Below are 11,163 nucleotides of genomic sequence, written 5' to 3' on the forward strand. Positions count from 1 at the left end.
GAAATATGGTGTGGTTTGTTGTGGATTTTATGTAGTCAGAAAGCTTGTGCCTCATGCATTAGCTGTGTATCCGGGATACCCAGCCAGCAAATGTTTGCCATGTTTGTAACGCCCTAGCTTGTCAGAACCATAAGGCTGTGTTCACACTACGTTCTTGCAGCCGTTAATAGTATTTATTAAAAACAAGTTGCCGACATATACTGTTAACAGGAGCAGCGGACCGTGCTTTTTACTCCTTTGAAAATAGTTCATGTGGCCCAAATGTCATTTGTTAACTCACTTCACCCATTGAAATCAATAGGGTCTGCTGTTCCCGTTAATAGAATTTGTTGCCATGTTTTTGGCGGGATAACAACGGATATGTCTAACAGGTGCACTAACATAGTGTGAATCTAGCCTTAGGCTTAGGTTGACGTAGCAGAAATTGCACATAGATTCATAAATTCTGCAGTCACAATGTGACATTAATTTGGCCAGAATTCAGCATTTTTCAATCATTTGCAGAATCTAGGAGGAATTCATGTGGGATTTCTGCATGAATTCCGCACAAATCCACAGTGTACATTAAAGGGGTTCTCTGCTGCCCTACCTTCCGGAGCTCCCCCTTCCCATAGACCAGGCATAGGCAACCTTCGGCACTGCAGATGTTTTGGGCTACATCCAAAATGCTGACAAAGCATCATGGGAGATGTAGTCCAAAACATCTGCAGTGCCAAAGTTTGCCTATGTCTGCCGTAGACTTTCGTTGAGGGGGCAGGTGTGACGTCACGAGGGGTGGCCTCGAACACCGAAGCCCGCAAACAGCATTTGGAGTAATAAACTTCCGGACGCTGCGAGCGGAGCTCCGGAAGGCAGGGCAGCGGAGAACCCCTTAAAAAATTGTCTTTATTTATTGCAAAAGCTAAATAACGTATGGAATCCGCAATAAATCAGAGGAAAAAAAAGCCCCATTGGTTGAATTCTGCAAAAGTGTAAGACATGACCTGTACGCCCTGGTCCTGTTACCGGGCTTGAAGCGTGCTCACGTGGTCCCAGTTGCTATCAGGAACCAGGGTTAATGCCGGACATCGCCAATCGGCTGATGCCCGGCAATAACTCTATACACCACGATCAAAGTTGATTATGGCATTTAAAATGTTAAGAAAATTATCCTGGCAAGTCAGTAATGCTGATCGGGATTCATGGCAGTGTGACATGATGTCCCGATCAGCTGAGAGGATGGCGGGAAGGTCCTTACCTGCCTCCTCGCCATCTGATCAGTGATCTGATACTCCCAGTCAGCCATGGCAGGCTGCAGCAGAGCACACTGCTCAGTGCTGAGCCAAAGCTCAGCATGGATAGATCCCTATAGGGACCAAAAATAGGAAAAAATATTAAAAGAAAAAGTTAAAGGGGTACTCCGGTGGAAAACTTTTTTTTTTTCTTTTTTATAAATCAACTGGTGGCAAAAAGTTAAACAGATTTGTAAATTACTTCAATTAACCCCTTAAGGACAATGGACGTACTCCTACGCCCCGTTTCCGAGTCCTTAAGGACCGAGGACGTAGGAGTACGTCCTGTCCATTCCCGGCCCCCTGCCACTAGCCGGAGGGGAGCCGGTGCCCGATGCCTCCTGAAATCGTTCAGCAGGCATCGCGGCATATCGCCCAGGGGGGTCATTATGCCCCCCCATGTCGGCGATGGCCGCAGATCGCTGGACAATTCAGTCCAGCGATCTGCGGCGATTCCGGGTCAATCGGGTCTCCAGCCAGCAGGGGTGAGGTGGCACCTCACGATCGCCCTGATTTCCCGGCCGACCAATCAGGGCGCCTGCTGCGGGTGTCACTCCCGCAACCCGCTCCGCCCCTCTTCCGGAGGACGTGAGCGGGTGCGGGACGTGCACCCCGGGTGCAGGGGACCCCGATCCCCGGCGTTAATGTTGGGATCGGGGCCCCAGGAGCGACGGCGGGACTGACCTGCGCGGCGTGGATCAGCAGCAGTAGGAGGTGAGTGACAGCCTCCTGCTGTTGCTTAGAAACAGCTCCCAGCATGCAAAAAGGGCATGTTGGGAGCTGTAGTTATGCAACAGCAGGAGGCAGACCACCACAACTCCCAGCATGCCCTTATGGGCATGCTGGGACTTATAGTTTTGCAACAGCTGGAGGCACATTTTTTCTATGGAAAAGTGTACCTTCAGCTTTTGTATAACTACAACTCCCAGCTTGCACAAACAGCTAAAGTGCATGCTGGGAGTTGTAGTGGTGCATCTGCTTGTTGCATAACTACAACTCCCAGCATGCCCGTTGGTTGTCGTGACTGCTGAGAGTTGTAGTTTTGCAACAGCTGAAGGCACACTGAGTTAAGTAGCAAACCAGTGTGTCTCCAGCTGTTGCATAACTACAATCCCCAGCATCCCCAGCCAAAGTAGTATGCCTCCAGCTGTTGCATAACTACAAGACCCAGCATGCCCTTCCGCTGTCCGTACATGCTGGGGGTTGTAGCTTTTGCAACAGCTGAAGGCACACTGGTTGCAAAACACTGAGTTTGTTACCAAACTTGATGTTTCACAACCAGTGTGCCTCCAGCTGTTGCAAAACTACAACTCCCAGCATGCACTGATAGACCGTATATGCTAGGAGTTGTAGTTTTGCAACAGCTGGATGTTCCCACCTCCCCAATGTGAACGTACAGGGTACACTCACATGGGCGGAGGTTTACACTAAGTATCCGGCTGCAAGTTGGAGCTGCGGCAAATTTTCTGCCGCAGCTCAAACTGCCAGCGAGAAACTACTGTGAACCCCGCCCGTGCGACTGTACCCTAAAAACACTACACTAACACAAAATAAAATAAAAAGTAAAAAACACTACGTATACACATACCCCTACACAGCCCCCTCCCCAATAAAAATGAAAAACGTCTGGTACGCCACTGTTTCCAAAACGGAGCCTTCAGCTGTTGCAAAACTACAACTCCCAGCATGCACTGATAGACCGTACATGCTGGGAGTTGTAGTTTTGCAACAGCTGGATGTTCCCCCCTCCCCAATGTGAAAGTACAGGGTACACTCACATGGGCGGAGGTTTACAGTAAGTATCCGGCTGCAAGTTTGAGCTGCAGCAAATTTTCTGCCGCAGCTCAAACTGCCAGCGAGAAACTACTGTGAACCTCGCCCGTGCGACTGTACCCTAAAAACACTACACTACCAAAAAATAAAATAAAAAGTAAAAAACACTACATATACACATACCCCTACACAGCCCCCCTCCCCTCCCCAATAAAAATGAAAAACGTCTGGTACGCCACTGTTTCCAAAACGGAGCCTCCAGCTGTTGCAAAACAACTACTCCCAGTATTGCCAGATAGCCACTGACTGTCTAGGCATGCTGGGAGTTTTAAAACAGCTGGCGTAGAATACCCCTATGTCCACCCCTATGCAAGTCCCTAATTTAGGCCTCAAATGCGCATGGCGGTCTCTCACTTTGGAGCCCTGTCGTATTTCAAGGCAACAGTTTAGGGTCACATATGGGGTATCGCCGTACTCGGGAAAAATTGTGTTACAAATTTTGGGGGGTATTTTCTGCTATTACCCTTTTTAAAAATTAAAAATTTTTGAGAAACCAAGCATTACCCCTTGTTACGTTCCCCGAGGGGTCTAGTTTCCAAAATGGTATGCCATGTGTTTTTTTTTTTTTGCTTTTCTGGCACCATAGGGGCTTCCTAAATGCGGCATGCCCCCAGAGCAAAATTTGCTTTCAAAAAGCCAAATGTGACTCCTTCTCCTCTGAGACCTGTAGTGTGCCAGCAGAGCACTTTTCACCCCCATATGGGGTGTTTTCTGAATCGGGAGAAATTGGGCTTCAAATTTTGGGGGGGTATTTTCTGTTATTACCCTTTTTAAAAATGTAAAAATTTTGGGAAACCAAGCATTTTAGGTAATTTTTTTTTTTTTTATACATATGCAAAAGTCGTGAATCACCTGTGGGGTATTAAGGTTCACTTTACCCCTTGTTACGTTCCCCGAGGGGTCTAGTTTCCAAAATGGTATGCCATGTGTTGTTTTTTTTTTTTGCTGTCCTGGCACCATAGGGGCTTCCTAAAGATAACATGCCCCCCAAAAACCATTTGTCACTCCTTCCCTTCTGAACCCTCTACTGCGCCCGCCGAACAATTAACATAGACATATGAGGTATGTGCTTACTCGAGAGAAATTGGGTTTCAAATACAAGCAAAAATGTTCTTCTTTTTACCCCTTGCAAAAATTCAAAAATTGGGTCTACAAGAACATGCGAGTGTAAAAAATGAAGATTTTGAATTTTCTCCTTCACTTTGCTGCTATTCCTGTGAAACACTTAAAGGGTTAATGCACTTACTGAATGTCATTTTGAATACTTTGGGGGTGTAGTTTTTATAATGGGGTCTTTTATGGGGTATTTCTAATATGAAGACCCTTCAAATCCACTTCAAACCTGAACTGGTCCATGAAAAATAACGAGTTTGAAAATTTTGTGAAAAATTTCAAAATTGCTGCTGAATTTTGAAGCCCTCTGGTGTCTTCCAAAAGTAAAAACTCATAAATTTTATGATGCAAACATAAAGTAGACATATTGTATATGTGAACCCAAAAATTTTTTATTTTGAATATCCATTTTCCTTACAAGTAGAGAGCTTCAAAGTTAGAAAAATGCTCAATTTTCATTTTTTTCATCAAATTTGGTGATTTTTCACCAAGAAAGGATGCAAGTTATCATAAAATTTTACCACTAAGTTAAAGTAGAATATGTCACGAAAAAACATTCTCGGAATCAGAATGATAACTAAAAGCATTCCAGAGTTATTAATGTTTAAAGTGACAGTGGTCAGATTTGCAAAAAACGCTCTGGTCCTTAAGGTGTAAAATGGCCTGGTCCTTAAGGGGTTAAAAAATCTTAATCCTTCCAGTATTTATTAGCTGCTGGATACTACAGAGGAAATTATTTTCTTTTTTGAACACAGAGCTCTCTGCTGACATCTCTGTCCATTTTAAGAACTGTCCAGAGTAGGAGAAAGTCCCCATAGCAAACATATGCTGCTCAGGACAGTTCCTAAAATGGACAGAGATGTCAGCAGTGAGCTCTGTGCTTGGGATGTCAGCAGAGAGCTCTGTGTTCCAAAAAGGAAAGAATTTCCTCCGTACTATTCAGCAGCTAATAAGTACTGGAAGGATTAAGATTTTTTAATAGACTTAATTTACAAATCTGTTTAACATTCTGGCAACAGTTGATTTAAATAAAAAATTCCACCGGAGTATCCCCTTGACCCCTTAACCCCTTAAGGACCGAGCCCTTTTTCACCTTAAGGACCGGAGCGTTTTTTGCAATTCTGACCACTGTCACTTTAAACATTAATAACTCTGGAATGCTTTTAGTTATCATTCTGATTCCGAGATTGTTTTTTCGTGACATATTCTACTTTAACTTAGTGGTAAAATTTTATGGTAACTTGCATCCTTTCTTGGTGAAAAATCACCAAATTTGATGAAAAAAATGAAAATTGAGCATTTTTCTAACTTTGAAGCTCTCTGCTTGTAAGGAAAATGGATATTCAAAATATTTTTTTTTTTGGGTTCACATATACAATATGTCTACTTTATGTTTGCATCATAAAATTTATGAGTTTTTACTTTTGGAAGACACCAGAGGGCTTCAAAGTTCAGCAGCAATTTTGAAATTTTTCACAAAATTTTCAAACTTGCTATTTTTCATGGACCAGTTCAGGTTTGAAGTGGATTTGAAGGGCCTTCATATTAGAAATGCCCCATAAAAGACCCCATTATAAAAACTACACCCCCAAAGTATTCAAAATGACATTCAGTAAGTGTATTAACCCTTTAGGTGTTTCCCAGGAATAGCAGCAAAGTGAAGGAGAAAATTCAAAATCTTCATTTTTTACACTCGCATGTTCTTGTAGACCCAATTTTTGAATTTTTGCAAGGGGTAAAAAGGAGAAAATTTTTACTTGTATTTGAAACCCAATTTCTCTCGAGTAAGCACATACCTCATATGTCTATGTAAAGTGTTCGGCGGGCCCAGTAGAGGGCTCAGAAGGGAAGGAGCGTCAAATGGTTTTTGGGGGACATGTCACCTTTAGGAAGCCCCTATGGTGCCAGAACAGCAAAAAAACACACATGGCATACCATTTTGGAAACTAGACCCCTCAGGGAACGTAACAAGGGGTAAAGTGAACCTTAATACCCCACAGGTGTTTCACGACTTTTGCATATGTAAAAAAAATAATTTTTTTTTTACCTAAAATGCTTGGTTTCCCAAAAATTTTACATTTTTAAAAAGTGTAATAGCAGAAAATACCCCCCAAAATTTGAAACGCTATTTCTCCTGAGTAAGGCGATACCCCATATGTGGCCCTAAACTGTTGCCTTGAAATACGACAGGGCTCCAAAGTGAGAGCGCCATGCGCATTTGAGGCCTAAATTAGGGATTGCATAGGGGTGGACATAGGGGTATTCTACGCCAGTGATTCCCAAACAGGGTGCCTCCAGCTGTTGTAAAACTCTCAGCATGCCTGGACAGTCAGTGGCTATCTGGCAATACTGGGAGTAGTTGTTTTGCAACAGCTGGAGGCTCCGTTCTGGAAACAGTGGCGTACCAGACGTTTTTCATTTTTATTGGGGAGGGGAGGGGGGCTGTATAGGGGTATGTGTATATGTAGTGTTTTTTACTTTTTATTTTATTTTGTGGTAGTGTAGTGTAGTGTTTTTAGGTTACAGTCGCACGGGTGGGGGTTCACAGTAGTTTCTCGCTGGCAGCTTGAGCTGCAGCAGAAAATTTGCCGCACCTCAAACTTGCAGCCGGATACTTACTGTAATCCTCCGACCCATGTGAGTGTACCCTGTACGTTCACATTGGGGGGGGGGGAACATCCAGCTGTTGCAAAACTACAACTCCCAGCATGTACGGTCTATCAGTGCATGCTGGGAGTTGTAGTTTTGCAACAGCTGGAGGCTCCGTTCTGGAAACAGTGGCGTACCAGACGTTTTTCATTTTTATTGGGGAGGGGAGGGGGGCTGTATAGGGGTATGTGTATATGTAGTGTTTTTTACTTTTTATTTTATTTTGTGGTAGTGTAGTGTAGTGTTTTTAGGTTACAGTCGCACGGGCGGGGGTTCACAGTAGTTTCTCGCTGGCAGCTTGAGCTGCAGCAGAAAATTTGCCGCACCTCAAACTTGCAGCCGGATACTTACTGTAATCCTCCGCCCATGTGAGTGTACCCTGTACGTTCACATTGGGGGGGGGGGAACATCCAGCTGTTGCAAAACTACAACTCCCAGCATGTACGGTCTATCAGTGCATGCTGGGAGTTGTAGTTTTGCAACCGCTGGAGGCTCCGTTTTGGAAACAGTGACGTACCAGACGTTTTTCATTTTTATTGGGGAGGGGGGCTGTGTAGGGGTATGTGTATATGTAGTGTTTTTTACTTTTTATTTTATTTTATTTAGTGTTAGTGTAGTGTTTTTAGGGTACAGTCGCACGGGCGGGGGGTTCACAGTAGTTTCTCGCTGGCAGCTTGAGCTGCAGCAGAAAATTTGCCGCAGCTCAAACTTGCAGCCGGATACTTACTGTAATCCTCCGCCCATGTGAGTGTACCCTGTACGTTCACATGGGGGGGGGGGGGAAATACCTCCAGCTGTTGCAAAACTACAACTCCCAGCATGTACGGTCTATCAGTGCATGCTGGGAGTTGTAGTTTTGCAACAGCTGGAGACACACAGGTTGTGAAACACCGAGTTTGGTAACAAACTCAGTGTTTTGCAACCAGTGTGCCTTCAGCTGTTGCAAAAGCTACAACCCCCAGCATGTACGGACAGCGGAAGGGCATGCTGGGTCTTGTAGTTATTCAACAGCCGGAGGCATACTACATTGGCTGGGGATGCTGGGGATTGTAGTTTTGCAACAGCTGGAGACACACTGGTTTACTACTTAACTCAGTGTGCCTTCAGCTGTTGCAAAACTACAACTCTCAGCAGTCACCGACAGCCAACGGGCATGCTGGGAGTTGTAGTTATGCAACCACCAGATGCACCACTACAACTCCCAGCATGCACTTTAGCTGATTGTGCAAGCTGGGAGTTGTAGTTACACAACAGCTGAAGGTACACTTTTCCATAGAAAGAATGTGCCTCCAGCTGTTGCAAAACTACAAGTCCCAGCATGCCCATAAGGGCATGCTGGGAGTTGTGGTGGTCTGCCTCCTGCTGTTGCATAACTACAGCTCCCAGCATGCCCTTGTTGCATGCTGGGAGCTGTTGCTAAGCAACAGCAGGAGGCTGTCACTCACCTCCAACGATCCAGACGCTGCAGGTCAGTCCCTCGTCGTCTCCTCCGCCGCCGTCGCTCCTGGGGCCCCGATCCCAACAGGGACGCCAGGGATCGGGGTCCCCAGCACCGGGGGTCGTCTTCCTGCACCCGCTCACGTCCTCCGGAAGAGGGGCGGAGCGGGTTGCGGGAGTGACACCCGCAGCAGGCGCCCTGATTGGTCGGCCGGTAATCCGGCCGACGAATCAGGGCGATCGTGAGGTGGCACCAGTGCCACCTCACTCCTGCAGACTCTGGCTGTTCGGGGCCGTCTCTGACGGCCCCGATCAGCCAGTAATTCCGGGTCATCGGGTCACTGGAGACCCGATTGACCCGGAATCCGCCGCAGATCGCTGGACTGATCGCCGACATGGGGGGACATAATGACCCCCCTGGGCGATATGCCGGGATGCCTGCTGAACGATTTCAGCAGGCATCCGGCTCCGGCTCCCCTCCGGCTAGCGGTGGGGGCCGGAAATGCTCAGGGCGTATCCATACGCCCTCGGTCCTTAAGGACTTGGAAACGGGGGCGTATGGATACGCCCTATGTCCTTAAGGGGTTAAGGACCCGGCCATTTTTTGAACATCTGACCACTGTCACTTTAAGCATTAATAACTCTGGGATGCTTTTACCTTTCATTCTGATTCCGAGATTGTTTTTTCGTGACCTATTCTACTTTATGTTAGTGGTAAATGTTCGCCGATATTTGCATCATTTCTTGGTGAAAAATTCCAAAATTTGATTAAAAAAAATTGAAATTTTTGCATTTTTCTAACTTTGAAGCTCTCTGCTTGTAAGGAAAACAGACATTCCAAATAAATTATATATTGATTCACATATACAATATGACTACTTTATTTTTGCATCATAAAGTTGACATGTTTTTACTTTTGGACGACATCAGAGGGCTTCAAAGTTCAGCAGCAATTTTCCAATTTTTCACAAAATTTTTCAGGGACCAGTAAAGTTTTGAAGTGGATTTGAAGGGCTTTCTTATTAAAAAAAAATACCCCAGAAATGACCCCATTATAAAAACTGCACCCCTCAAAGTATTCAAAATGACATTCAGGAAGTTTGTTAACTCTTTAGGTGTTTCACGGGAATAGCAGCAAAGTGAAGGAGAAAATTCAAAATCTTAATTTTTTTTACTCGCATGTTCTTGTAGACCCAGTTTTTGAATTTTTACAAGGGGTAATAGAAGAAAAAGCCCCCCAAAATTTGTAACCCAATTTCTCTCAAATAAGGAAAACCTCATATGTGTATGTCAACTGCGGGCGCAGTAGAGGGCTCAGAAGGGAAGGAGCGGCAATGGGATTTTGGAGAGTGAATTTTGCTGAAATGGTTTTTGGGGGGCATGTCACATTTAGGAAGCCCCTATGGTGCCAGAACAGCAGAAAACCCCAACATGGCATACCATTTTGGAAACTACACCCCTCAAGGCACGTAACAAGGGGTCCAGTGAGCCTTAACACCCCACAGGTGTTTGCCAACTTTTCGTTAAAGTCGGATGTGTACATGAAAAAAATTTTTTTCACTAAAGTGCAGTTTTTTCCGCAGATTTATCATTTTTACAAAGGGTAATGGGAGAAAATGCCCCCCAAAATTTGTAACCCCATCTCTTCTGAGTATATAAATACTAGGGATCGACCGATTATCGGTTTGGCCGATATTTTCTGCCGATAATCACGATTTTGGCCATTATCCGTATCGGCAATTACCTTGCCGATAATCCGATAATGCCCCGCCCACCGCACCGCGACCGCCCCCCCCCCCACGACCCGCCGCACGGCATGGCACCCCCCACCGCACCGGCCCCATTGCCTACCCCATCCCTGGTTTTATAATTACCTGTTCCCAGAGCCGGAGGTCCACGCTACTTCTGGCTCCTGCTGCGTCCTGCGTTACACTGAGCGCAATGATGAGTGACGCGATGCAACGTCACCATGAGTGCGCAGATTGACAGCTCAGGAGGATGCCACCGGAGCCAGATGTAGAGTGGACCCCAGGAACAGGTAATTATAAAACCGGGGATGGGGAAGGCAATGGGGCCGGGGCGGTGCGGTGGGGGGTGCGACGCAGCGCGGTAGGGGGCACAGAACGGTGCGGCGGTGGGGGAGGCGGTCGCGGTGGCGGTGATAGGACTCAGGAGGACCCCCGAGCAGGCAGGGGGAGAGAAGCGGGTGGCGGCGGCGGTCTATGGCACCGCAAAAGCCGCTGCAATTCATTGATTTAAAGCGCCCGCTTTAAATCAATGATCTGCAGCGGTGTCGTGGGGGGATAAATAGCCGATAACTTATACCGGAATATCGGTATAAGTTATCGGCTATCGGCCCTAACCTCCACAGATTATCGGTATCGGCCCTAAAAAAACAATATCGGTCGATCCCTAACAAATACCCCATGTTAGGACGTAAAATGCTCTGCGGGCGAACTACAATGCTCAGAAGAGAAGGAGTCACATTTAGCTTTTGGAAAACAAATTTAGCTGAAATGTTTTTTGGGGAGCATGTCGCATTTAGGAAGCCCCTATGGTGCCAGAACAGCAAAAAAATACCACATGGCCTACTATTTAGGAAACTACACCCCTCAAGGAATGTAACAAGGGGTACTGTGAGCATTACCACAGGTGTTTGATGACTTTTTGTGAAAGTCGGATGTGTAAATGAAAAAAAAAAAAAATGTCACTAAAATGCTGTTCCCCCCCCCCCCCCCCAATTTTTACATTTTTACAAGTGGTAATAGGAGAAAATGACCCCCAAAATTTGTAACCCCATTTCTTCTGAGTATAGAAATACCCCATGTGTGGGCATCAAGTGCTCTGCTGGCGCACTACA

The sequence above is a fragment of the Hyla sarda genome, chromosome 3, assembly GCF_029499605.1.
Source record: "Hyla sarda isolate aHylSar1 chromosome 3, aHylSar1.hap1, whole genome shotgun sequence".
In the NCBI taxonomy this organism is placed as follows: Eukaryota; Metazoa; Chordata; class Amphibia; order Anura; family Hylidae; genus Hyla; species Hyla sarda.